This window comes from Symsagittifera roscoffensis, chromosome 6 (genome assembly GCF_963678635.1).
Source record: "Symsagittifera roscoffensis chromosome 6, txSymRosc1.1, whole genome shotgun sequence".
Classification (NCBI taxonomy): domain Eukaryota; kingdom Metazoa; phylum Xenacoelomorpha; order Acoela; family Convolutidae; genus Symsagittifera; species Symsagittifera roscoffensis.
This window is the reverse complement of record NC_087067.1, coordinates 32514889-32542289: the sequence shown is the minus strand read 5'-3', so window position 1 is coordinate 32542289 and position 27401 is coordinate 32514889. Positions and strand designations below refer to the sequence as shown.

General features: G+C 38.9%; 19 non-coding genes across 19 annotated transcripts; all 19 read right to left on the bottom strand.

Annotated features, from left to right (window-relative positions):
- Window positions 1-67: 67 nt before the first annotated feature.
- On the bottom strand, window positions 68-258 carry LOC134849385 (U2 spliceosomal RNA). Its single transcript, XR_010163406.1, has one exon. It is a non-coding gene; the product is annotated as a U2 spliceosomal RNA (small nuclear RNA).
- Window positions 259-1507: 1249 nt separating this feature from the next.
- On the bottom strand, window positions 1508-1698 carry LOC134849301 (U2 spliceosomal RNA). Its single transcript, XR_010163326.1, has one exon. It is a non-coding gene; the product is annotated as a U2 spliceosomal RNA (small nuclear RNA).
- A 1249-nt stretch (window positions 1699-2947) lies between these two features.
- LOC134849384 (U2 spliceosomal RNA) lies at window positions 2948-3138 on the bottom strand. The gene has a single exon (XR_010163405.1). It is a non-coding gene; the product is annotated as a U2 spliceosomal RNA (small nuclear RNA).
- Window positions 3139-4387: 1249 nt separating this feature from the next.
- Window positions 4388-4578, bottom strand: LOC134849300 (U2 spliceosomal RNA). The gene has a single exon (XR_010163325.1). It is a non-coding gene; the product is annotated as a U2 spliceosomal RNA (small nuclear RNA).
- A 1249-nt stretch (window positions 4579-5827) lies between these two features.
- Window positions 5828-6018, bottom strand: LOC134849733 (U2 spliceosomal RNA). Its single transcript, XR_010163742.1, has one exon. It is a non-coding gene; the product is annotated as a U2 spliceosomal RNA (small nuclear RNA).
- Window positions 6019-7267: 1249 nt separating this feature from the next.
- Window positions 7268-7458, bottom strand: LOC134849299 (U2 spliceosomal RNA). Its single transcript, XR_010163324.1, has one exon. It is a non-coding gene; the product is annotated as a U2 spliceosomal RNA (small nuclear RNA).
- A 1249-nt stretch (window positions 7459-8707) lies between these two features.
- On the bottom strand, window positions 8708-8898 carry LOC134849297 (U2 spliceosomal RNA). The gene has a single exon (XR_010163322.1). It is a non-coding gene; the product is annotated as a U2 spliceosomal RNA (small nuclear RNA).
- A 1249-nt stretch (window positions 8899-10147) lies between these two features.
- Window positions 10148-10338, bottom strand: LOC134849296 (U2 spliceosomal RNA). The gene has a single exon (XR_010163321.1). It is a non-coding gene; the product is annotated as a U2 spliceosomal RNA (small nuclear RNA).
- Window positions 10339-11587: 1249 nt separating this feature from the next.
- Window positions 11588-11778, bottom strand: LOC134849732 (U2 spliceosomal RNA). Its single transcript, XR_010163741.1, has one exon. It is a non-coding gene; the product is annotated as a U2 spliceosomal RNA (small nuclear RNA).
- A 1249-nt stretch (window positions 11779-13027) lies between these two features.
- Window positions 13028-13218, bottom strand: LOC134849295 (U2 spliceosomal RNA). Its single transcript, XR_010163320.1, has one exon. It is a non-coding gene; the product is annotated as a U2 spliceosomal RNA (small nuclear RNA).
- Window positions 13219-14467: 1249 nt separating this feature from the next.
- On the bottom strand, window positions 14468-14658 carry LOC134849731 (U2 spliceosomal RNA). The gene has a single exon (XR_010163740.1). It is a non-coding gene; the product is annotated as a U2 spliceosomal RNA (small nuclear RNA).
- A 1249-nt stretch (window positions 14659-15907) lies between these two features.
- On the bottom strand, window positions 15908-16098 carry LOC134849729 (U2 spliceosomal RNA). Its single transcript, XR_010163739.1, has one exon. It is a non-coding gene; the product is annotated as a U2 spliceosomal RNA (small nuclear RNA).
- Window positions 16099-17347: 1249 nt separating this feature from the next.
- Window positions 17348-17538, bottom strand: LOC134849764 (U2 spliceosomal RNA). The gene has a single exon (XR_010163771.1). It is a non-coding gene; the product is annotated as a U2 spliceosomal RNA (small nuclear RNA).
- A 1250-nt stretch (window positions 17539-18788) lies between these two features.
- LOC134849294 (U2 spliceosomal RNA) lies at window positions 18789-18979 on the bottom strand. The gene has a single exon (XR_010163319.1). It is a non-coding gene; the product is annotated as a U2 spliceosomal RNA (small nuclear RNA).
- A 1249-nt stretch (window positions 18980-20228) lies between these two features.
- Window positions 20229-20419, bottom strand: LOC134849728 (U2 spliceosomal RNA). The gene has a single exon (XR_010163738.1). It is a non-coding gene; the product is annotated as a U2 spliceosomal RNA (small nuclear RNA).
- A 1249-nt stretch (window positions 20420-21668) lies between these two features.
- LOC134849759 (U2 spliceosomal RNA) lies at window positions 21669-21859 on the bottom strand. Its single transcript, XR_010163766.1, has one exon. It is a non-coding gene; the product is annotated as a U2 spliceosomal RNA (small nuclear RNA).
- A 1249-nt stretch (window positions 21860-23108) lies between these two features.
- Window positions 23109-23303, bottom strand: LOC134849555 (U2 spliceosomal RNA). Its single transcript, XR_010163571.1, has one exon. It is a non-coding gene; the product is annotated as a U2 spliceosomal RNA (small nuclear RNA).
- A 1249-nt stretch (window positions 23304-24552) lies between these two features.
- On the bottom strand, window positions 24553-24743 carry LOC134849292 (U2 spliceosomal RNA). Its single transcript, XR_010163318.1, has one exon. It is a non-coding gene; the product is annotated as a U2 spliceosomal RNA (small nuclear RNA).
- Window positions 24744-25992: 1249 nt separating this feature from the next.
- Window positions 25993-26183, bottom strand: LOC134849379 (U2 spliceosomal RNA). Its single transcript, XR_010163400.1, has one exon. It is a non-coding gene; the product is annotated as a U2 spliceosomal RNA (small nuclear RNA).
- Between the last annotated feature and the right edge of the window lie 1218 nt (window positions 26184-27401).

The following is a 27401-nucleotide window of genomic DNA, read 5'->3' as shown; positions in this document are numbered from 1 at the left end:
CCAGTCTCAATTAGACTCTTCATACTGACATCTTCACTCTATTAAGGTAATTTGCAGGTTCAGAATTTTCAGGTGGACTGCTCCCGATGGTAGTGTAAGACCGGGACAATCCGTGAGTCAACTGAAGCAAGCTTCGGCGTTAACTCGGGAAGTAAAAATCAGTTTAATATTGGTGCCAGGCTATGCCCAGCATGCCAGATATTAAGCTGACAAGAACAGATACTACACATGATCTTAGCCAAAAGGCCGAGAAGCGATAGCTAAACCTTTTCCTAATTTTGGTACATGCCTTGAACACAACAATGAAAAAACAGCTCGCATCATAAAAATTTATATTTATCCGACTGGGTTGAGAGCTATGTTGCTCCCGGACCAACTTATGAAAGGTCAAGGGGGAAAGTTGAAAAGAGGTAGCCATAATGACACTTCGCCCTAACAAAACTCCCCTGCTGGCTAGTAAATCTATCGTAAGAGTACAGTAGACTACGTTATAACCATCTGCGTTTGTGCCGTTACATACGACATGGGCTTAACGATGTAGACAAAGACAGAATCTGCGGTTCTGCCTTAGGCATTTGAGTAATTCCGCTTCCATTTATATCCTGACTAGCATATAACTATGTACATTACTTTTAAAACACTCGCCCTCGCGCGAGAGTAGAAATATGCTCTTATACCATGTAAAATTTTGCACGCTCACGTTATAATTTATGCAATTCAAACAAAATTTGAAAAATTGACAATTTTCAGAATTTTTTTGGCCCAATGAGTTTTATGGCCAAATCGGCTGGTCAAAACCTACGGAGCGTGTACAGGGTGTCTTAGATGACCATCGATGGCATGATAGCTGCTCACTCAACGTTAGTGGCATATTGTCGAATACCAGCCAGGATACTGATAGATGCTTTTAGCCTAATTGTTGTGATAAACTTATTAAATAGGTAAGTTTTCAAATCTATTTGAGAAGTTTCTTTGAATGCACTCTGCGACAGCAGAGAGCACCCCATTTTATGAAAAATGCAAGAAAAAAATTGCACTAATTTAAAAGTTAGCTTTTAGGTCGATTTTCTTCCAAAATGGCCGAATTTCAGCTCCCCCCAAAATTTCAACTGATGATTACTCCACGAAAACTGAAGCTAAAGAAGTCGTTTTGAGCTCGTTGGAATTGTTCTGAGTCCAAAATTGTGATACGATATTGAAAAAATAAAATTTAGACAGAAAAGAACAAAAATTTTGAAATTTTCGTTTTTTGCACCACGCTCGATTAGGCTTAACTTTTTGGCATCACCGAGCTTTCAAGAACTCATAACTTTGAACTGGTTCGACAAAATTGGTTCATTTTCTCAGTCCCCCAAGATTTGACGATGGTCTTACGATAGAAATAGCAAAATTTGGAAGTGTTAAGTTTTTTGGGCAAGTTATGGCCGTTCGCGCAATTCACCAGTCTCAATTAGACTCTTCATACTGACATCTTCACTCTATTAAGGTAATTTGCAGGTTCAGAATTTTCAGGTGGACTGCTCCCGATGGTAGTGTAAGACCGGGACAATCCGTGAGTCAACTGAAGCAAGCTTCGGTGTTAACTCGGGAAGTAAAAATCAGTTTAATATTGGTGCCAGGCTATGCCCAGCATGCCAGATATTAAGCTGACAAGAACAGATACTACACATGATCTTAGCCAAAAGGCCGAGAAGCGATAGCTAAACCTTTTCCTAATTTTGGTACATGCCTTGAACACAACAATGAAAAAACAGCTCGCATCATAAAAATTTATATTTATCCGACTGGGTTGAGAGCTATGTTGCTCCCGGACCAACTTATGAAAGGTCAAGGGGGAAAGTTGAAAAGAGGTAGCCATAATGACACTTCGCCCTAACAAAACTCCCCTGCTGGCTAGTAAATCTATCGTAAGAGTACAGTAGACTACGTTATAACCATCTGCGTTTGTGCCGTTACATACGACATGGGCTTAACGATGTAGACAAAGACAGAATCTGCGGTTCTGCCTTAGGCATTTGAGTAATTCCGCTTCCATTTATATCCTGACTAGCATATAACTATGTACATTACTTTTAAAACACTCGCCCTCGCGCGAGAGTAGAAATATGCTCTTATACCATGTAAAATTTTGCACGCTCACGTTATAATTTATGCAATTCAAACAAAATTTGAAAAATTGACAATTTTCAGAATTTTTTTGGCCCAATGAGTTTTATGGCCAAATCGGCTGGTCAAAACCTACGGAGCGTGTACAGGGTGTCTTAGATGACCATCTATGGCATGATAGCCGCTCACTCAACGTTAGTGGCATATGGTCGAATACCAGCCAGGATACTGATAGATGCTTTTAGCCTAATTGTTGTGATAAAATTATTAAATAGGTAAGTTTTCAAATCTATTTGATAAGTTTCTTTGAATGCACTCTGCGACAGCAGAGAGCACCCCATTTTATGAAAAATGCAAGAAAAAAATTGCACTAACTTAAAAGTTAGCTTTTAGGTCGATTTTCTTCCAAAATGGCCGAATTTCAGCTCCCCCCAAAATTTCAACTGATGATTACTCCACGAACACTGAAGCTAAAGAAGTCGTTTTGAGCTCGTTGGAATTGTTCTGAGTCCAAAATTGTGATACGATATTGAAAAAATAAAATTTAGACAGAAAATAACAAAAATTTTGAAATTTTCGTTTTTTGCACCACGCTCGATTAGGCTTAACTTTTTGGCATCACCGAGCTTTCAAGAACTCATAACTTTGAACTGGTTCGACGAAATTGATTCATTTTCTCAGTCCCCCAAGATTTGACGATGGTCTTACGATAGAAATAGCAAAATTTGGAAGTCTTAATTTTTTTGGGCAAGTTATGGCCGTTCGCGCAATTCACCAGTTTCAATTAGACTCTTCATACTGACATCTTCACTCTATTAAGGTAATTTGCAGGTTCAGAATTTTCAGGTGGACTGCTCCCGATGGTAGTGTAAGACCGGGACAATCCGTGAGTCAACTGAAGCAAGCTTCGGCGTTAACTCGGGAAGTAAAAATCAGTTTAATATTGGTGCCAGGCTATGCCCAGCATGCCAGATATTAAGCTGACAAGAACAGATACTACACATGATCTTAGCCAAAAGGCCGAGAAGCGATAGCTAAACCTTTTCCTAATTTTGGTACATGCCTTGAACACAACAATGAAAAAACAGCTCGCATCATAAAAATTTATATTTATCCGACTGGGTTGAGAGCTATGTTGCTCCCGGACCAACTTATGAAAGGTCAAGGGGGAAAGTTGAAAAGAGGTAGCCATAATGACACTTCGCCCTAACAAAACTCCCCTGCTGGCTAGTAAATCTATCGTAAGAGTACAGTAGACTACGTTATAACCATCTGCGTTTGTGCCGTTACATACGACATGGGCTTAACGATGTAGACAAAGACAGAATCTGCGGTTCTGCCTTAGGCATTTGAGTAATTCCGCTTCCATTTATATCCTGACTAGCATATAACTATGTACATTACTTTTAAAACACTCGCCCTCGCGCGAGAGTAGAAATATGCTCTTATACCATGTAAAATTTTGCACGCTCACGTTATAATTTATGCAATTCAAACAAAATTTGAAAAATTGACAATTTTCAGAATTTTTTTGGCCCAATGAGTTTTATGGCCAAATCGGCTGGTCAAAACCTACGGAGCGTGTACAGGGTGTCTTAGATGACCATCGATGGCATGATAGCTGCTCACTCAACGTTAGTGGCATATTGTCGAATACCAGCCAGGATACTGATAGATGCTTTTAGCCTAATTGTTGTGATAAACTTATTAAATAGGTAAGTTTTCAAATCTATTTGAGAAGTTTCTTTGAATGCACTCTGCGACAGCAGAGAGCACCCCATTTTATGAAAAATGCAAGAAAAAAATTGCACTAATTTAAAAGTTAGCTTTTAGGTCGATTTTCTTCCAAAATGGCCGAATTTCAGCTCCCCCCAAAATTTCAACTGATGATTACTCCACGAACACTGAAGCTAAAGAAGTCGTTTTGAGCTCGTTGGAATTGTTCTGAGTCCAAAATTGTGATACGATATTGAAAAAATAAAATTTAGACAGAAAATAACAAAAATTTTGAAATTTTCGTTTTTTGCACCACGCTCGATTAGGCTTAACTTTTTGGCATCACCGAGCTTTCAAGAACTCATAACTTTGAACTGGTTCGACGAAATTGATTCATTTTCTCAGTCCCCCAAGATTTGACGATGGTCTTACGATAGAAATAGCAAAATTTGGAAGTCTTAAGTTTTTTGGGCAAGTTATGGCCGTTCGCGCAATTCACCAGTCTCAATTAGACTCTTCATACTGACATCTTCACTCTATTAAGGTAATTTGCAGGTTCAGAATTTTCAGGTGGACTGCTCCCGATGGTAGTGTAAGACCGGGACAATCCGTGAGTCAACTGAAGCAAGCTTCGGTGTTAACTCGGGAAGTAAAAATCAGTTTAATATTGGTGCCAGGCTATGCCCAGCATGCCAGATATTAAGCTGACAAGAACAGATACTACACATGATCTTAGCCAAAAGGCCGAGAAGCGATAGCTAAACCTTTTCCTAATTTTGGTACATGCCTTGAACACAACAATGAAAAAACAGCTCGCATCATAAAAATTTATATTTATCCGACTGGGTTGAGAGCTATGTTGCTCCCGGACCAACTTATGAAAGGTCAAGGGGGAAAGTTGAAAAGAGGTAGCCATAATGACACTTCGCCCTAACAAAACTCCCCTGCTGGCTAGTAAATCTATCGTAAGAGTACAGTAGACTACGTTATAACCATCTGCGTTTGTGCCGTTACATACGACATGGGCTTAACGATGTAGACAAAGACAGAATCTGCGGTTCTGCCTTAGGCATTTGAGTAATTCCGCTTCCATTTATATCCTGACTAGCATATAACTATGTACATTACTTTTAAAACACTCGCCCTCGCGCGAGAGTAGAAATATGCTCTTATACCATGTAAAATTTTGCACGCTCACGTTATAATTTATGCAATTCAAACAAAATTTGAAAAATTGACAATTTTCAGAATTTTTTTGGCCCAATGAGTTTTATGGCCAAATCGGCTGGTCAAAACCTACGGAGCGTAGACAGGGTGTCTTAGATGACCATCGATGGCATGATAGCTGCTCACTCAACGTTAGTGGCATATGGTCGAATACCAGCCAGGATACTGATAGATGCTTTTAGCCTAATTGTTGTGATAAACTTATTAAATAGGTAAGTTTTCAAATCTATTTGATAAGTTTCTTTGAATGCACTCTGCGACAGCAGAGAGCACCCCATTTTATGAAAAATGCAAGAAAAAAATTGCACTAACTTAAAAGTTAGCTTTTAGGTCGATTTTCTTCAAAAATGGCCGAATTTCAGCTCCCCCCAAAATTTCAACTGATGATTACTCCACGAACACTGAAGCTAAAGAAGTCGTTTTGGGCTCGTTGGAATTGTTCTGAGTCCAAAATTGTGATACGATAATGAAAAAATAAAATTTAGACAGAAAATAACAAAAATTTTGAAATTTTCGTTTTTTGCACCACGCTCGATTAGGCTTAACTTTTTGGCATCACCGAGCTTTCAAGAACTCATAACTTTGAACTGGTTCGACGAAATTGATTCATTTTCTCAGTCCCCCAAGATTTGACGATGGTCTTACGATAGAAATAGCAAAATTTGGAAGTCTTAAGTTTTTTGGGCAAGTTATGGCCGTTCGCGCAATTCACCAGTCTCAATTAGACTCTTCATACTGACATCTTCACTCTATTAAGGTAATTTGCAGTTTCAGAATTTTCAGGTGGACTGCTCCCGATGGTAGTGTAAGACCGGGACAATCCGTGAGTCAACTGAAGCAAGCTTCGGTGTTAACTCGGGAAGTAAAAATCAGTTTAATATTGGTGCCAGGCTATGCCCAGCATTCCAGATATTCAGCTGACAAGAACAGATACTACACATTATCTTAGCCAAAAGGCCGAGAAGCGATAGCTAAACCTTTTCCTAATTTTGGTACATGCCTTGAACACAACAATGAAAAAACAGCTCGCATCATAAAAATTTATATTTATCCGACTGGGTTGAGAGCTATGTTGCTCCCGGACCAACTTATGAAAGGTCAAGGGGGAAAGTTGAAAAGAGGTAGCCATAATGACACTTCGCCCTAACAAAACTCCCCTGCTGGCTAGTAAATCTATCGTAAGAGTACAGTAGACTACGTTATAACCATCTGCGTTTGTGCCGTTACATACGACATGGGCTTAACGATGTAGACAAAGACAGAATCTGCGGTTCTGCCTTAGGCATTTGAGTAATTCCGCTTCCATTTATATCCTGACTAGCATATAACTATGTACATTACTTTTAAAACACTTGCCCTCGCGCGAGAGTAGAAATATGCTCTTATACCATGTAAAATTTTGCACGCTCACGTTATAATTTATGCAATTCAAACAAAATTTGAAAAATTGACAATTTTCAGAATTTTTTTGGCCCAATGAGTTTTATGGCCAAATCGGCTGGTCAAAACCTACGGAGCGTGTACAGGGTGTCTTAGATGACCATCTATGGCATGATAGCCGCTCACTCAACGTTAGTGGCATATGGTCGAATACCAGCCAGGATACTGATAGATGCTTTTAGCCTAATTGTTGTGATAAACTTATTAAATAGGTAAGTTTTCAAATCTATATGATAAGTTTCTTTGAATGCACTCTGCGACAGCAGAGAGCACCCCATTTTATGAAAAATGCAAGAAAAAAATTGCACTAACTTAAAAGTTAGCTTTTAGGTCGATTTTCTTCCAAAATGGCCGAATTTCAGCTCCCCCCAAAATTTCAACTGATGATTACTCCACGAACACTGAAGCTAAAGAAGTCGTTTTGAGCTCGTTGGAATTGTTCTGAGTCCAAAATTGTGATACGATATTGAAAAAATAAAATTTAGACAGAAAATAACAAAAATTTTGAAATTTTCGTTTTTTGCACCACGCTCGATTAGGCTTAACTTTTTGGCATCACCGAGCTTTCAAGAACTCATAACTTTGAACTGGTTCGACGAAATTGATTCATTTTCTCAGTCCCCCAAGATTTGACGATGGTCTTACGATAAAAATAGCAAAATTTGGAAGTCTTAAGTTTTTTGGGCAAGTTATGGCCGTTCGCGCAATTCACCAGTCTCAATTAGACTCTTCATACTGACATCTTCACTCTATTAAGGTAATTTGCAGTTTCAGAATTTTCAGGTGGACTGCTCCCGATGGTAGTGTAAGACCGGGACAATCCGTGAGTCAACTGAAGCAAGCTTCGGTGTTAACTCGGGAAGTAAAAATCAGTTTAATATTGGTGCCAGGCTATGCCCAGCATGCCAGATATTAAGCTGACAAGAACAGATACTACACATGATCTTAGCCAAAAGGCCGAGAAGCGATAGCTAAACCTTTTCCTAATTTTGGTACATGCCTTGAACACAACAATGAAAAAACAGCTCGCATCATAAAAATTTATATTTATCCGACTGGGTTGAGAGCTATGTTGCTCCCGGACCAACTTATGAAAGGTCAAGGGGGAAAGTTGAAAAGAGGTAGCCATAATGACACTTCGCCCTAACAAAACTCCCCTGCTGGCTAGTAAATCTATCGTAAGAGTACAGTAGACTACGTTATAACCATCTGCGTTTGTGCCGTTACATACGACATGGGCTTAACGATGTAGACAAAGACAGAATCTGCGGTTCTGCCTTAGGCATTTGAGTAATTCCGCTTCCATTTATATCCTGACTAGCATATAACTATGTACATTACTTTTAAAACACTCGCCCTCGCGCGAGAGTAGAAATATGCTCTTATACCATGTAAAATTTTGCACGCTCACGTTATAATTTATGCAATTCAAACAAAATTTGAAAAATTGACAATTTTCAGAATTTTTTTGGCCCAATGAGTTTTATGGCCAAATCGGCTGGTCAAAACCTACGGAGCGTGTACAGGGTGTCTTAGATGACCATCGATCGCATGATAGCTGCTCACTCAACGTTAGTGGCATATGGTCGAATACCAGCCAGGATACTGATAGATGCTTTTAGCCTAATTGTTGTGATAAACTTATTAAATAGGTAAGTTTTCAAATCTATTTGATAAGTTTCTTTGAATGCACTCTGCGACAGCAGAGAGCACCCCATTTTATGAAAAATGCAAGAAAAAAATTGCACTAACTTAAAAGTTAGCTTTTAGGTCGATTTTCTTCCAAAATGGCCGAATTTCAGCTCCCCCCAAAATTTCAACTGATGATTACTCCACGAACACTGAAGCTAAAGAAGTCGTTTTGGGCTCGTTGGAATTGTTCTGAGTCCAAAATTGTGATACGATATTGAAAAAATAAAATTTAGACAGAAAATAACAAAAATTTTGAAATTTTCGTTTTTTGCACCACGCTCGATTAGGCTTAACTTTTTGGCATCACCGAGCTTTCAAGAACTCATAACTTTGAACTGGTTCGACGAAATTGATTCATTTTCTCAGTCCCCCAAGATTTGACGATGGTCTTACGATAGAAATAGCAAAATTTGGAAGTCTTAAGTTTTTTGGGCAAGTTATGGCCGTTCGCGCAATTCACCAGTCTCAATTAGACTCTTCATACTGACATCTTCACTCTATTAAGGTAATTTGCAGGTTCAGAATTTTCAGGTGGACTGCTCCCGATGGTAGTGTAAGACCGGGACAATCCGTGAGTCAACTGAAGCAAGCTTCGGTGTTAACTCGGGAAGTAAAAATCAGTTTAATATTGGTGCCAGGCTATGCCCAGCATGCCAGATATTAAGCTGACAAGAACAGATACTACACATGATCTTAGCCAAAAGGCCGAGAAGCGATAGCTAAACCTTTTCCTAATTTTGGTACATGCCTTGAACACAACAATGAAAAAACAGCTCGCATCATAAAAATTTATATTTATCCGACTGGGTTGAGAGCTATGTTGCTCCCGGACCAACTTATGAAAGGTCAAGGGGGAAAGTTGAAAAGAGGTAGCCATAATGACACTTCGCCCTAACAAAACTCCCCTGCTGGCTAGTAAATCTATCGTAAGAGTACAGTAGACTACGTTATAACCATCTGCGTTTGTGCCGTTACATACGACATGGGCTTAACGATGTAGACAAAGACAGAATCTGCGGTTCTGCCTTAGGCATTTGAGTAATTCCGCTTCCATTTATATCCTGACTAGCATATAACTATGTACATTACTTTTAAAACACTCGCCCTCGCGCGAGAGTAGAAATATGCTCTTATACCATGTAAAATTTTGCACGCTCACGTTATAATTTATGCAATTCAAACAAAATTTGAAAAATTGACAATTTTCAGAATTTTTTTGGCCCAATGAGTTTTATGGCCAAATCGGCTGGTCAAAACCTACGGAGCGTGTACAGGGTGTCTTAGATGACCATCGATGGCATGATAGCTGCTCACTCAACGTTAGTGGCATATTGTCGAATACCAGCCAGGATACTGATAGATGCTTTTAGCCTAATTGTTGTGATAAACTTATTAAATAGGTAAGTTTTCAAATCTATTTGAGAAGTTTCTTTGAATGCACTCTGCGACAGCAGAGAGCACCCCATTTTATGAAAAATGCAAGAAAAAAATTGCACTAATTTAAAAGTTAGCTTTTAGGTCGATTTTCTTCCAAAATGGCCGAATTTCAGCTCCCCCCAAAATTTCAACTGATGATTACTCCACGAACACTGAAGCTAAAGAAGTCGTTTTGAGCTCGTTGGAATTGTTCTGAGTCCAAAATTGTGATACGATATTGAAAAAATAAAATTTAGACAGAAAATAACAAAAATTTTGAAATTTTCGTTTTTTGCACCACGCTCGATTAGGCTTAACTTTTTGGCATCACCGAGCTTTCAAGAACTCATAACTTTGAACTGGTTCGACGAAATTGATTCATTTTCTCAGTCCCCCAAGATTTGACGATGGTCTTACGATAGAAATAGCAAAATTTGGAAGTCTTAAGTTTTTTGGGCAAGTTATGGCCGTTCGCGCAATTCACCAGTCTCAATTAGACTCTTCATACTGACATCTTCACTCTATTAAGGTAATTTGCAGGTTCAGAATTTTCAGGTGGACTGCTCCCGATGGTAGTGTAAGACCGGGACAATCCGTGAGTCAACTGAAGCAAGCTTCGGTGTTAACTCGGGAAGTAAAAATCAGTTTAATATTGGTGCCAGGCTATGCCCAGCATGCCAGATATTAAGCTGACAAGAACAGATACTACACATGATCTTAGCCAAAAGGCCGAGAAGCGATAGCTAAACCTTTTCCTAATTTTGGTACATGCCTTGAACACAACAATGAAAAAACAGCTCGCATCATAAAAATTTATATTTATCCGACTGGGTTGAGAGCTATGTTGCTCCCGGACCAACTTATGAAAGGTCAAGGGGGAAAGTTGAAAAGAGGTAGCCATAATGACACTTCGCCCTAACAAAACTCCCCTGCTGGCTAGTAAATCTATCGTAAGAGTACAGTAGACTACGTTATAACCATCTGCGTTTGTGCCGTTACATACGACATGGGCTTAACGATGTAGACAAAGACAGAATCTGCGGTTCTGCCTTAGGCATTTGAGTAATTCCGCTTCCATTTATATCCTGACTAGCATATAACTATGTACATTACTTTTAAAACACTCGCCCTCGCGCGAGAGTAGAAATATGCTCTTATACCATGTAAAATTTTGCACGCTCACGTTATAATTTATGCAATTCAAACAAAATTTGAAAAATTGACAATTTTCAGAATTTTTTTGGCCCAATGAGTTTTATGGCCAAATCGGCTGGTCAAAACCTACGGAGCGTAGACAGGGTGTCTTAGATGACCATCGATGGCATGATAGCTGCTCACTCAACGTTAGTGGCATATGGTCGAATACCAGCCAGGATACTGATAGATGCTTTTAGCCTAATTGTTGTGATAAACTTATTAAATAGGTAAGTTTTCAAATCTATTTGATAAGTTTCTTTGAATGCACTCTGCGACAGCAGAGAGCACCCCATTTTATGAAAAATGCAAGAAAAAAATTGCACTAACTTAAAAGTTAGCTTTTAGGTCGATTTTCTTCAAAAATGGCCGAATTTCAGCTCCCCCCAAAATTTCAACTGATGATTACTCCACGAACACTGAAGCTAAAGAAGTCGTTTTGGGCTCGTTGGAATTGTTCTGAGTCCAAAATTGTGATACGATAATGAAAAAATAAAATTTAGACAGAAAATAACAAAAATTTTGAAATTTTCGTTTTTTGCACCACGCTCGATTAGGCTTAACTTTTTGGCATCACCGAGCTTTCAAGAACTCATAACTTTGAACTGGTTCGACGAAATTGATTCATTTTCTCAGTCCCCCAAGATTTGACGATGGTCTTACGATAGAAATAGCAAAATTTGGAAGTCTTAAGTTTTTTGGGCAAGTTATGGCCGTTCGCGCAATTCACCAGTCTCAATTAGACTCTTCATACTGACATCTTCACTCTATTAAGGTAATTTGCAGTTTCAGAATTTTCAGGTGGACTGCTCCCGATGGTAGTGTAAGACCGGGACAATCCGTGAGTCAACTGAAGCAAGCTTCGGTGTTAACTCGGGAAGTAAAAATCAGTTTAATATTGGTGCCAGGCTATGCCCAGCATTCCAGATATTCAGCTGACAAGAACAGATACTACACATTATCTTAGCCAAAAGGCCGAGAAGCGATAGCTAAACCTTTTCCTAATTTTGGTACATGCCTTGAACACAACAATGAAAAAACAGCTCGCATCATAAAAATTTATATTTATCCGACTGGGTTGAGAGCTATGTTGCTCCCGGACCAACTTATGAAAGGTCAAGGGGGAAAGTTGAAAAGAGGTAGCCATAATGACACTTCGCCCTAACAAAACTCCCCTGCTGGCTAGTAAATCTATCGTAAGAGTACAGTAGACTACGTTATAACCATCTGCGTTTGTGCCGTTACATACGACATGGGCTTAACGATGTAGACAAAGACAGAATCTGCGGTTCTGCCTTAGGCATTTGAGTAATTCCGCTTCCATTTATATCCTGACTAGCATATAACTATGTACATTACTTTTAAAACACTTGCCCTCGCGCGAGAGTAGAAATATGCTCTTATACCATGTAAAATTTTGCACGCTCACGTTATAATTTATGCAATTCAAACAAAATTTGAAAAATTGACAATTTTCAGAATTTTTTTGGCCCAATGAGTTTTATGGCCAAATCGGCTGGTCAAAACCTACGGAGCGTGTACAGGGTGTCTTAGATGACCATCTATGGCATGATAGCCGCTCACTCAACGTTAGTGGCATATGGTCGAATACCAGCCAGGATACTGATAGATGCTTTTAGCCTAATTGTTGTGATAAACTTATTAAATAGGTAAGTTTTCAAATCTATTTGATAAGTTTCTTTGAATGCACTCTGCGACAGCAGAGAGCACCCCATTTTATGAAAAATGCAAGAAAAAAATTGCACTAACTTAAAAGTTAGCTTTTAGGTCGATTTTCTTCCAAAATGGCCGAATTTCAGCTCCCCCCAAAATTTCAACTGATGATTACTCCACGAACACTGAAGCTAAAGAAGTCGTTTTGAGCTCGTTGGAATTGTTCTGAGTCCAAAATTGTGATACGATATTGAAAAAATAAAATTTAGACAGAAAATAACAAAAATTTTGAAATTTTCGTTTTTTGCACCACGCTCGATTAGGCTTAACTTTTTGGCATCACCGAGCTTTCAAGAACTCATAACTTTGAACTGGTTCGACGAAATTGATTCATTTTCTCAGTCCCCCAAGATTTGACGATGGTCTTACGATAAAAATAGCAAAATTTGGAAGTCTTAAGTTTTTTGGGCAAGTTATGGCCGTTCGCGCAATTCACCAGTCTCAATTAGACTCTTCATACTGACATCTTCACTCTATTAAGGTAATTTGCAGTTTCAGAATTTTCAGGTGGACTGCTCCCGATGGTAGTGTAAGACCGGGACAATCCGTGAGTCAACTGAAGCAAGCTTCGGTGTTAACTCGGGAAGTAAAAATCAGTTTAATATTGGTGCCAGGCTATGCCCAGCATGCCAGATATTAAGCTGACAAGAACAGATACTACACATGATCTTAGCCAAAAGGCCGAGAAGCGATAGCTAAACCTTTTCCTAATTTTGGTACATGCCTTGAACACAACAATGAAAAAACAGCTCGCATCATAAAAATTTATATTTATCCGACTGGGTTGAGAGCTATGTTGCTCCCGGACCAACTTATGAAAGGTCAAGGGGGAAAGTTGAAAAGAGGTAGCCATAATGACACTTCGCCCTAACAAAACTCCCCTGCTGGCTAGTAAATCTATCGTAAGAGTACAGTAGACTACGTTATAACCATCTGCGTTTGTGCCGTTACATACGACATGGGCTTAACGATGTAGACAAAGACAGAATCTGCGGTTCTGCCTTAGGCATTTGAGTAATTCCGCTTCCATTTATATCCTGACTAGCATATAACTATGTACATTACTTTTAAAACACTCGCCCTCGCGCGAGAGTAGAAATATGCTCTTATACCATGTAAAATTTTGCACGCTCACGTTATAATTTATGCAATTCAAACAAAATTTGAAAAATTGACAATTTTCAGAATTTTTTTGGCCCAATGAGTTTTATGGCCAAATCGGCTGGTCAAAACCTACGGAGCGTGTACAGGGTGTCTTAGATGACCATCGATCGCATGATAGCTGCTCACTCAACGTTAGTGGCATATGGTCGAATACCAGCCAGGATACTGATAGATGCTTTTAGCCTAATTGTTGTGATAAACTTATTAAATAGGTAAGTTTTCAAATCTATTTGATAAGTTTCTTTGAATGCACTCTGCGACAGCAGAGAGCACCCCATTTTATGAAAAATGCAAGAAAAAAATTGCACTAACTTAAAAGTTAGCTTTTAGGTCGATTTTCTTCCAAAATGGCCGAATTTCAGCTCCCCCCAAAATTTCAACTGATGATTACTCCACGAACACTGAAGCTAAAGAAGTCGTTTTGGGCTCGTTGGAATTGTTCTGAGTCCAAAATTGTGATACGATATTGAAAAAATAAAATTTAGACAGAAAATAACAAAAATTTTGAAATTTTCGTTTTTTGCACCACGCTCGATTAGGCTTAACTTTTTGGCATCACCGAGCTTTCAAGAACTCATAACTTTGAACTGGTTCGACGAAATTGATTCATTTTCTCAGTCCCCCAAGATTTGACGATGGTCTTACGATAGAAATAGCAAAATTTGGAAGTCTTAAGTTTTTTGGGCAAGTTATGGCCGTTCGCGCAATTCACCAGTCTCAATTAGACTCTTCATACTGACATCTTCACTCTATTAAGGTAATTTGCAGTTTCAGAATTTTCAGGTGGACTGCTCCCGATGGTAGTGTAAGACCGGGACAATCCGTGAGTCAACTGAAGCAAGCTTCGGTGTTAACTCGGGAAGTAAAAATCAGTTTAATATTGGTGCCAGGCTATGCCCAGCATTCCAGATATTCAGCTGACAAGAACAGATACTACACATTATCTTAGCCAAAAGGCCGAGAAGCGATAGCTAAACCTTTTCCTAATTTTGGTACATGCCTTGAACACAACAATGAAAAAACAGCTCGCATCATAAAAATTTATATTTATCCGACTGGGTTGAGAGCTATGTTGCTCCCGGACCAACTTATGAAAGGTCAAGGGGGAAAGTTGAAAAGAGGTAGCCATAATGACACTTCGCCCTAACAAAACTCCCCTGCTGGCTAGTAAATCTATCGTAAGAGTACAGTAGACTACGTTATAACCATCTGCGTTTGTGCCGTTACATACGACATGGGCTTAACGATGTAGACAAAGACAGAATCTGCGGTTCTGCCTTAGGCATTTGAGTAATTCCGCTTCCATTTATATCCTGACTAGCATATAACTATGTACATTACTTTTAAAACACTCGCCCTCGCGCGAGAGTAGAAATATGCTCTTATACCATGTAAAATTTTGCACGCTCACGTTATAATTTATGCAATTCAAACAAAATTTGAAAAATTGACAATTTTCAGAATTTTTTTGGCCCAATGAGTTTTATGGCCAAGTCGGCTGGTCAAAACCTACGGAGCGTGTACAGGGTGTCTTAGATGACCATCTATGGCATGATAGCCGCTCACTCAACGTTAGTGGCATATGGTCGAATACCAGCCAGGATACTGATAGATGCTTTTAGCCTAATTGTTGTGATAAACTTATTAAATAGGTAAGTTTTCAAATCTATTTGATAAGTTTCTTTGAATGCACTCTGCGACAGCAGAGAGCACCCCATTTTATGAAAAATGCAAGAAAAAAATTGCACTAACTTAAAAGTTAGCTTTTAGGTCGATTTTCTTCCAAAATGGCCGAATTTCAGCTCCCCCCAAAATTTCAACTGATGATTACTCCACGAACACTGAAGCTAAAGAAGTCGTTTTGGGCTCGTTGGAATTGTTCTGAGTCCAAAATTGTGATACGATATTGAAAAAATAAAATTTAGACAGAAAATAACAAAAATTTTGAAATTTTCGTTTTTTGCACCACGCTCGATTAGGCTTAACTTTTTGGCATCACCGAGCTTTCAAGAACTCATAACTTTGAACTGGTTCGACGAAATTGATTCATTTTCTCAGTCCCCCAAGATTTGACGATGGTCTTACGATATAAATAGCAAAATTTGGAAGTCTTAAGTTTTTTGGGCAAGTTATGGCCGTTCGCGCAATTCACCAGTCTCAATTAGACTCTTCATACTGACATCTTCACTCTATTAAGGTAATTTGCAGTTTCAGAATTTTCAGGTGGACTGCTCCCGATGGTAGTGTAAGACCGGGACAATCCGTGAGTCAACTGAAGCAAGCTTCGGTGTTAACTCGGGAAGTAAAAATCAGTTTAATATTGGTGCCAGGCTATGCCCAGCATTCCAGATATTCAGCTGACAAGAACAGATACTACACATTATCTTAGCCAAAAGGCCGAGAAGCGATAGCTAAACCTTTTCCTAATTTTGGTACATGCCTTGAACACAACAATGAAAAAACAGCTCGCATCATAAAAATTTATATTTATCCGACTGGGTTGAGAGCTATGTTGCTCCCGGACCAACTTATGAAAGGTCAAGGGGGAAAGTTGAAAAGAGGTAGCCATAATGACACTTCGCCCTAACAAAACTCCCCTGCTGGCTAGTAAATCTATCGTAAGAGTACAGTAGACTACGTTATAACCATCTGCGTTTGTGCCGTTACATACGACATGGGCTTAACGATGTAGACAAAGACAGAATCTGCGGTTCTGCCTTAGGCATTTGAGTAATTCCGCTTCCATTTATATCCTGACTAGCATATAACTATGTACATTACTTTTAAAACACTCGCCCTCGCGCGAGAGTAGAAATATGCTCTTATACCATGTAAAATTTTGCACGCTCACGTTATAATTTATGCAATTCAAACAAAATTTGAAAAATTGACAATTTTCAGAATTTTTTTGGCCCAATGAGTTTTATGGCCAAGTCGGCTGGTCAAAACCTACGGAGCGTGTACAGGGTGTCTTAGATGACCATCTATGGCATGATAGCCGCTCACTCAACGTTAGTGGCATATGGTCGAATACCAGCCAGGATACTGATAGATGCTTTTAGCCTAATTGTTGTGATAAACTTATTAAATAGGTAAGTTTTCAAATCTATTTGATAAGTTTCTTTGAATGCACTCTGCGACAGCAGAGAGCACCCCATTTTATGAAAAATGCAAGAAAAAAATTGCACTAACTTAAAAGTTAGCTTTTAGGTCGATTTTCTTCCAAAATGGCCGAATTTCAGCTCCCCCCAAAATTTCAACTGATGATTACTCCACGAACACTGAAGCTAAAGAAGTCGTTTTGGGCTCGTTGGAATTGTTCTGAGTCCAAAATTGTGATACGATATTGAAAAAATAAAATTTAGACAGAAAATAACAAAAATTTTGAAATTTTCGTTTTTTGCACCACGCTCGATTAGGCTTAACTTTTTGGCATCACCGAGCTTTCAAGAACTCATAACTTTGAACTGGTTCGACGAAATTGATTCATTTTCTCAGTCCCCCAAGATTTGACGATGGTCTTACGATAGAAATAGCAAAATTTGGAAGTCTTAAGTTTTTTGGGCAAGTTATGGCCGTTCGCGCAATTCACCAGTCTCAATTAGACTCTTCATACTGACATCTTCACTCTATTAAGGTAATTTGCAGTTTCAGAATTTTCAGGTGGACTGCTCCCGATGGTAGTGTAAGACCGGGACAATCCGTGAGTCAACTGAAGCAAGCTTCGGTGTTAACTCGGGAAGTAAAAATCAGTTTAATATTGGTGCCAGGCTATGCCCAGCATTCCATATATTCAGCTGACAAGAACAGATACTACACATTATCTTAGCCAAAAGGCCGAGAAGCGATAGCTAAACCTTTTCCTAATTTTGGTACATGCCTTGAACACAACAATGAAAAAACAGCTCGCATCATAAAAATTTATATTTATCCGACTGGGTTGAGAGCTATGTTGCTCCCGGACCAACTTATGAAAGGTCAAGGGGGAAAGTTGAAAAGAGGTAGCCATAATGACACTTCGCCCTAACAAAACTCCCCTGCTGGCTAGTAAATCTATCGTAAGAGTACAGTAGACTACGTTATAACCATCTGCGTTTGTGCCGTTACATACGACATGGGCTTAACGATGTAGACAAAGACAGAATCTGCGGTTCTGCCTTAGGCATTTGAGTAATTCCGCTTCCATTTATATCCTGACTAGCATATAACTATGTACATTACTTTTAAAACACTCGCCCTCGCGCGAGAGTAGAAATATGCTCTTATACCATGTAAAATTTTGCACGCTCACGTTATAATTTATGCAATTCAAACAAAATTTGAAAAATTGACAATTTTCAGAATTTTTTTGGCCCAATGAGTTTTATGGCCAAATCGGCTGGTCAAAACCTACCGAGCGTGTACAGGGTGTCTTAGATGACCATCTATGGCATGATAGCCGCTCACTCAACGTTAGTGGCATATGGTCGAATACCAGCCAGGATACTGATAGATGCTTTTAGCCTAATTGTTGTGATAAACTTATTAAATAGGTAAGTTTTCAAATCTATTTGATAAGTTTCTTTGAATGCACTCTGCGACAGCAGAGAGCACCCCATTTTATGAAAAATGCAAGAAAAAAATTGCACTAACTTAAAAGTTAGCTTTTAGGTCGATTTTCTTCCAAAATGGCCGAATTTCAGCTCCCCCCAAAATTTCAACTGATGATTACTCCACGAACACTGAAGCTAAAGAAGTCGTTTTGAGCTCGTTGGAGTTTTTCTGAGTCCAAAATTGTGATACGATATTGAAAAAAATAAAATTTAGACAGAAAATAACAAAAATTTTGAAATTTTCGTTTTTTGCACCACGCTCGATTAGGCTTAACTTTTTGGCATCACCGAGCTTTCAAGAACTCATAACTTTGAACTGGTTCGACGAAATTGATTCATTTTCTCAGTCCCCCAAGATTTGACGATGGTCTTACGATAGAAATAGCAAAATTTGGAAGTCTTAAGTTTTTTGGGCAAGTTATGGCCGTTCGCGCAATTCACCAGTCTCAATTAGACTCTTCATACTGACATCTTCACTCTATTAAGGTAATTTGCAGTTTCAGAATTTTCAGGTGGACTGCTCCCGATGGTAGTGTAAGACCGGGACAATCCGTGAGTCAACTGAAGCAAGCTTCGGTGTTAACTCGGGAAGTAAAAATCAGTTTAATATTGGTGCCAGGCTATGCCCAGCATGCCAGATATTAAGCTGACAAGAACAGATACTACACATGATCTTAGCCAAAAGGCCGAGAAGCGATAGCTAAACCTTTTCCTAATTTTGGTACATGCCTTGAACACAACAATGAAAAAACAGCTCGCATCATAAAAATTTATATTTATCCGACTGGGTTGAGAGCTATGTTGCTCCCGGACCAACTTATGAAAGGTCAAGGGGGAAAGTTGAAAAGAGGTAGCCATAATGACACTTCGCCCTAACAAAACTCCCCTGCTGGCTAGTAAATCTATCGTAAGAGTACAGTAGACTACGTTATAACCATCTGCGTTTGTGCCGTTACATACGACATGGGCTTAACGATGTAGACAAAGACAGAATCTGCGGTTCTGCCTTAGGCATTTGAGTAATTCCGCTTCCATTTATATCCTGACTAGCATATAACTATGTACATTACTTTTAAAACACTCGCCCTCGCGCGAGAGTAGAAATATGCTCTTATACCATGTAAAATTTTGCACGCTCACGTTATAATTTATGCAATTCAAACAAAATTTGAAAAATTGACAATTTTCAGAATTTTTTTGGCCCAATGAGTTTTATGGCCAAATCGGCTGGTCAAAACCTACGGAGCGTGTACAGGGTGTCTTAGATGACCATCGATCGCATGATAGCTGCTCACTCAACGTTAGTGGCATATGGTCGAATACCAGCCAGGATACTGATAGATGCTTTTAGCCTAATTGTTGTGATAAACTTATTAAATAGGTAAGTTTTCAAATCTATTTGATAAGTTTCTTTGAATGCACTCTGCGACAGCAGAGAGCACCCCATTTTTTGAAAAATGCAAGAAAAAAATTGCACTAACTTAAAAGTTAGCTTTTAGGTCGATTTTCTTCCAAAATGGCCGAATTTCAGCTCCCCCCAAAATTTCAACTGATGATTACTCCACGAACACTGAAGCTAAAGAAGTCGTTTTGGGCTCGTTGGAATTGTTCTGAGTCCAAAATTGTGATACGATATTGAAAAAATAAAATTTAGACAGAAAATAACAAAAATTTTGAAATTTTCGTTTTTTGCACCACGCTCGATTAGGCTTAACTTTTTGGCATCACCGAGCTTTCAAGAACTCATAACTTTGAACTGGTTCGACGAAATTGATTCATTTTCTCAGTCCCCCAAGATTTGACGATGGTCTTACGATAGAAATAGCAAAATTTGGAAGTCTTAAGTTTTTTGGGCAAGTTATGGCCGTTCGCGCAATTCACCAGTCTCAATTAGACTCTTCATACTGACATCTTCACTCTATTAAGGTAATTTGCAGTTTCAGAATTTTCAGGTGGACTGCTCCCGATGGTAGTGTAAGACCGGGACAATCCGTGAGTCAACTGAAGCAAGCTTCGGTGTTAACTCGGGAAGTAAAAATCAGTTTAATATTGGTGCCAGGCTATGCCCAGCATTCCAGATATTCAGCTGACAAGAACAGATACTACACATTATCTTAGCCAAAAGGCCGAGAAGCGATAGCTAAACCTTTTCCTAATTTTGGTACATGCCTTGAACACAACAATGAAAAAACAGCTCGCATCATAAAAATTTATATTTATCCGACTGGGTTGAGAGCTATGTTGCTCCCGGACCAACTTATGAAAGGTCAAGGGGGAAAGTTGAAAAGAGGTAGCCATAATGACACTTCGCCCTAACAAAACTCCCCTGCTGGCTAGTAAATCTATCGTAAGAGTACAGTAGACTACGTTATAACCATCTGCGTTTGTGCCGTTACATACGACATGGGCTTAACGATGTAGACAAAGACAGAATCTGCGGTTCTGCCTTAGGCATTTGAGTAATTCCGCTTCCATTTATATCCTGACTAGCATATAACTATGTACATTACTTTTAAAACACTCGCCCTCGCGCGAGAGTAGAAATATGCTCTTATACCATGTAAAATTTTGCACGCTCACGTTATAATTTATGCAATTCAAACAAAATTTGAAAAATTGACAATTTTCAGAATTTTTTTGGCCCAATGAGTTTTATGGCCAAATCGGCTGGTCAAAACCTACGGAGCGTGTACAGGGTGTCTTAGATGACCATCTATGGCATGATAGCCGCTCACTCAACGTTAGTGGCATATGGTCGAATACCAGCCAGGATACTGATAGATGCTTTTAGCCTAATTGTTGTGATAAACTTATTAAATAGGTAAGTTTTCAAATCTACTTGATAAGTTTCTTTGAATGCACTCTGCGACAGCAGAGAGCACCCCATTTTATGAAAAATGCAAGAAAAAAATTGCACTAACTTAAAAGTTAGCTTTTAGGTCGATTTTCTTCCAAAATGGCCGAATTTCAGCTCCCCCCAAAATTTCAACTGATGATTACTCCACGAACACTGAAGCTAAAGAAGTCGTTTTGAGCTCGTTGGAATTGTTCTGAGTCCAAAATTGTGATACGATATTGAAAAAATAAAATTTAGACAGAAAATAACAAAAATTTTGAAATTTTCGTTTTTTGCACCACGCTCGATTAGGCTTAACTTTTTGGCATCACCGAGCTTTCAAGAACTCATAACTTTGAACTGGTTCGACGAAATTGATTCATTTTCTCAGTCCCCCAAGATTTGACGATGGTCTTACGATAGAAATAGCAAAATTTGGAAGTCTTAAGTTTTTTGGGCAAGTTATGGCCGTTCGCGCAATTCACCAGTCTCAATTAGACTCTTCATACTGACATCTTCACTCTATTAAGGTAATTTGCAGTTTCAGAATTTTCAGGTGGACTGCTCCCGATGGTAGTGTAAGACCGGGACAATCCGTGAGTCAACTGAAGCAAGCTTCGGTGTTAACTCGGGAAGTAAAAATCAGTTTAATATTGGTGCCAGGCTATGCCCAGCATTCCAGATATTCAGCTGACAAGAACAGATACTACACATTATCTTAGCCAAAAGACCGAGAAGCGATAGCTAAACCTTTTCCTAATTTTGGTACATGCCTTGAACACAACAATGAAAAAACAGCTCGCATCATAAAAATTTATATTTATCCGACTGGGTTGAGAGCTATGTTGCTCCCGGACCAACTTATGAAAGGTCAAGGGGGAAAGTTGAAAAGAGGTAGCCATAATGACACTTCGCCCTAACAAAACTCCCCTGCTGGCTAGTAAATCTATCGTAAGAGTACAGTAGACTACGTTATAACCATCTGCGTTTGTGCCGTTACATACGACATGGGCTTAACGATGTAGACAAAGACAGAATCTGCGGTTCTGCCTTAGGCATTTGAGTAATTCCGCTTCCATTTATATCCTGACTAGCATATAACTATGTACATTACTTTTAAAACACTCGCCCTCGCGCGAGAGTAGAAATATGCTCTTATACCATGTAAAATTTTGCACGCTCACGTTATAATTTATGCAATTCAAACAAAATTTGAAAAATTGACAATTTTCAGAATTTTTTTGGCCCAATGAGTTTTATGGCCAAATCGGCTGGTCAAAACCTACGGAGCGTGTACAGGGTGTCTTAGATGACCATCTATGGCATGATAGCCGCTCACTCAACGTTAGTGGCATATGGTCGAATACCAGCCAGGATACTGATAGATGCTTTTAGCCTAATTGTTGTGATAAACTTATTAAATAGGTAAGTTTTCAAATCTATTTGATAAGTTTCTTTGAATGCACTCTGCGACAGCAGAGAGCACCCCATTTTATGAAAAATGCAAGAAAAAAATTGCACTAACTTAAAAGTTAGCTTTTAGGTCGATTTTCTTCCAAAATGGCCGAATTTCAGCTCCCCCCAAAATTTCAACTGATGATTACTCCACGAACACTGAAGCTAAAGAAGTCGTTTTGAGCTCGTTGGAATTGTTCTGAGTCCAAAATTGTGATACGATATTGAAAAAATAAAATTTAGACAGAAAATAACAAAAATTTTGAAATTTTCGTTTTTTGCACCACGCTCGATTAGGCTTAACTTTTTGGCATCACCGAGCTTTCAAGAACTCATAACTTTGAACTGGTTCGACGAAATTGATTCATTTTCTCAGTCCCCCAAGATTTGACGATGGTCTTACGATAGAAATAGCAAAATTTGGAAGTCTTAAGTTTTTTGGGCAAGTTATGGCCGTTCGCGCAATTCACCAGTCTCAATTAGACTCTTCATACTGACATCTTCACTCTATTAAGGTAATTTGCAGTTTCAGAATTTTCAGGTGGACTGCTCCCGATGGTAGTGTAAGACCGGGACAATCCGTGAGTCAACTGAAGCAAGCTTCGGTGTTAACTCGGGAAGTAAAAATCAGTTTAAATAATATTGGTGCCAGGCTATGCCCAGCATGCCAGATATTAAGCTGACAAGAACAGATACTACACATGATCTTAGCCAAAAGGCCGAGAAGCGATAGCTAAACCTTTTCCTAATTTTGGTACATGCCTTGAACACAACAATGAAAAAACAGCTCGCATCATAAAAATTTATATTTATCCGACTGGGTTGAGAGCTATGTTGCTCCCGGACCAACTTATGAAAGGTCAAGGGGGAAAGTTGAAAAGAGGTAGCCATAATGACACTTCGCCCTAACAAAACTCCCCTGCTGGCTAGTAAATCTATCGTAAGAGTACAGTAGACTACGTTATAACCATCTGCGTTTGTGCCGTTACATACGACATGGGCTTAACGATGTAGACAAAGACAGAATCTGCGGTTCTGCCTTAGGCATTTGAGTAATTCCGCTTCCATTTATATCCTGACTAGCATATAACTATGTACATTACTTTTAAAACACTCGCCCTCGCGCGAGAGTAGAAATCTGCTCTTATACCATGTAAAATTTTGCACGCTCACGTTATAATTTATGCAATTCAAACAAAATTTGAAAAATTGACAATTTTCAGAATTTTTTTGGCCCAATGAGTTTTATGGCCAAATCGGCTGGTCAAAACCTACGGAGCGTGTACAGGGTGTCTTAGATGACCATCTATGGCATGATAGCCGCTCACTCAACGTTAGTGGCATATGGTCGAATACCAGCCAGGATACTGATAGATGCTTTTAGCCTAATTGTTGTGATAAACTTATTAAATAGGTAAGTTTTCAAATCTATTTGATAAGTTTCTTTGAATGCACTCTGCGACAGCAGAGAGCACCCCATTTTATGAAAAATGCAAGAAAAAAATTGCACTAACTTAAAAGTTAGCTTTTAGGTCGATTTTCTTCCAAAATGGCCGAATTTCAGCTCCCCCCAAAATTTCAACTGATGATTACTCCACGAACACTGAAGCTAAAGAAGTCGTTTTGAGCTCGTTGGAATTGTTCTGAGTCCAAAATTGTGATACGATATTGAAAAAATAAAATTTAGACAGAAAATAACAAAAATTTTGAAATTTTCGTTTTTTGCACCACGCTCGATTAGGCTTAACTTTTTGGCATCACCGAGCTTTCAAGAACTCATAACTTTGAACTGGTTCGACGAAATTGATTCATTTTCTCAGTCCCCCAAGATTTGACGATGGTCTTACGATAGAAATAGCAAAATTTGGAAGTCTTAATTTTTTTGGGCAAGTTATGGCCGTTCGCGCAATTCACCAGTCTCAATTAGACTCTTCATACTGACATCTTCACTCTATTAAGGTAATATGCAGGTTCAGAATTTTCAGGTGGACTGCTCCCGATGGTAGTGTAAGACCGGGACAATCCGTGAGTCAACTGAAGCAAGCTTCGGTGTTAACTCGGGAAGTAAAAATCAGTTTAATATTGGTGCCAGGCTATGCCCAGCATGCCAGATATTAAGCTGACAAGAACAGATACTACACATGATCTTAGCCAAAAGGCCGAGAAGCGATAGCTAAACCTTTTCCTAATTTTGGTACATGCCTTGAACACAACAATGAAAAAACAGCTCGCATCATAAAAATTTATATTTATCCGACTGGGTTGAGAGCTATGTTGCTCCCGGACCAACTTATGAAAGGTCAAGGGGGAAAGTTGAAAAGAGGTAGCCATAATGACACTTCGCCCTAACAAAACTCCCCTGCTGGCTAGTAAATCTATCGTAAGAGTACAGTAGACTACGTTATAACCATCTGCGTTTGTGCCGTTACATACGACATGGGCTTAACGATGTAGACAAAGACAGAATCTGCGGTTCTGCCTTAGGCATTTGAGTAATTCCGCTTCCATTTATATCCTGACTAGCATATAACTATGTACATTACTTTTAAAACACTCGCCCTCGCGCGAGAGTAGAAATATGCTCTTATACCATGTAAAATTTTGCACGCTCACGTTATAATTTATGCAATTCAAACAAAATTTGAAAAATTGACAATTTTCAGAATTTTTTTGGCCCAATGAGTTTTATGGCCAAATCGGCTGGTCAAAACCTACGGAGCGTGTACAGGGTGTCTTAGATGACCATCTATGGCATGATAGCCGCTCACTCAACGTTAGTGGCATATGGTCGAATACCAGCCAGGATACTGATAGATGCTTTTAGCCTAATTGTTGTGATAAACTTATTAAATAGGTAAGTTTTCAAATCTATTTGATAAGTTTCTTTGAATGCACTCTGCGACAGCAGAGAGCACCCCATTTTATGAAAAATGCAAGAAAAAAATTGCACTAACTTAAAAGTTAGCTTTTAGGTCGATTTTCTTCCAAAATGGCCGAATTTCAGCTCCCCCCAAAATTTCAACTGATGATTACTCCACGAACACTGAAGCTAAAGAAGTCGTTTTGAGCTCGTTGGAATTGTTCTGAGTCCAAAATTGTGATACGATATTGAAAAAATAAAATTTAGACAGAAAATAACAAAAATTTTGAAATTTTCGTTTTTTGCACCACGCTCGATTAGGCTTAACTTTTTGGCATCACCGAGCTTTCAAGAACTCATAACTTTGAACTGGTTCGACGAAATTGATTCATTTTCTCAGTCCCCCAAGATTTGACGATGGTCTTACGATAGAAATAGCAAAATTTGGAAGTCTTAATTTTTTTGGGCAAGTTATGGCCGTTCGCGCAATTCACCAGTCTCAATTAGACTCTTCATACTGACATCTTCACTCTATTAAGGTAATTTGCAGGTTCAGAATTTTCAGGTGGACTGCTCCCGATGGTAGTGAAAGACCGGGACAATCCGTGAGTCAACTGAAGCAAGCTTCGGTGTTAACTCGGGAAGTAAAAATCAGTTTAATATTGGTGCCAGGCTATGCCCAGCATGCCAGATATTAAGCTGACAAGAACAGATACTACACATGATCTTAGCCAAAAGGCCGAGAAGCGATAGCTAAACCTTTTCCTAATTTTGGTACATGCCTTGAACACAACAATGAAAAAACAGCTCGCATCATAAAAATTTATATTTATCCGACTGGGTTGAGAGCTATGTTGCTCCCGGACCAACTTATGAAAGGTCAAGGGGGAAAGTTGAAAAGAGGTAGCCATAATGACACTTCGCCCTAACAAAACTCCCCTGCTGGCTAGTAAATCTATCGTAAGAGTACAGTAGACTACGTTATAACCATCTGCGTTTGTGCCGTTACATACGACATGGGCTTAACGATGTAGACAAAGACAGAATCTGCGGTTCTGCCTTAGGCATTTGAGTAATTCCGCTTCCATTTATATCCTGACTAGCATATAACTATGTACATTACTTTTAAAACACTCGCCCTCGCGCGAGAGTAGAAATATGCTCTTATACCATGTAAAATTTTGCACGCTCACGTTATAATTTATGCAATTCAAACAAAATTTGAAAAATTGACAATTTTCAGAATTTTTTTGGCCCAATGAGTTTTATGGCCAAATCGGCTGGTCAAAACCTACGGAGCGTGTACAGGGTGTCTTAGATGACCATCGATGGCATGATAGCTGCTCACTCAACGTTAGTGGCATATTGTCGAATACCAGCCAGGATACTGATAGATGCTTTTAGCCTAATTGTTGTGATAAACTTATTAAATAGGTAAGTTTTCAAATCTATTTGAGAAGTTTCTTTGAATGCACTCTGCGACAGCAGAGAGCACCCCATTTTATGAAAAATGCAAGAAAAAAATTGCACTAATTTAAAAGTTAGCTTTTAGGTCGATTTTCTTCCAAAATGGCCGAATTTCAGCTCCCCCCAAAATTTCAACTGATGATTACTCCACGAACACTGAAGCTAAAGAAGTCGTTTTGAGCTTGTTGGAATTGTTCTGAGTCCAAAATTGTGATACGATATTGAAAAAATAAAATTTAGACAGAAAATAACAAAAATTTTGAAATTTTCGTTTTTTGCACCACGCTCGATTAGGCTTAACTTTTGGCATCACCGAGCTTTCAAGAACTCATAACTTTGAACTGGTTCGACGAAATTGATTCATTTTCTCAGTCCCCCAAGATTTGACGATGGTCTTACGATAGAAATAGCAAAATTTGGAAGTCTTAAGTTTTTTGGGCAAGTTATGGCCGTTCGCGCAATTCACCAGTCTCAATTAGACTCTTCATACTGACATCTTCAC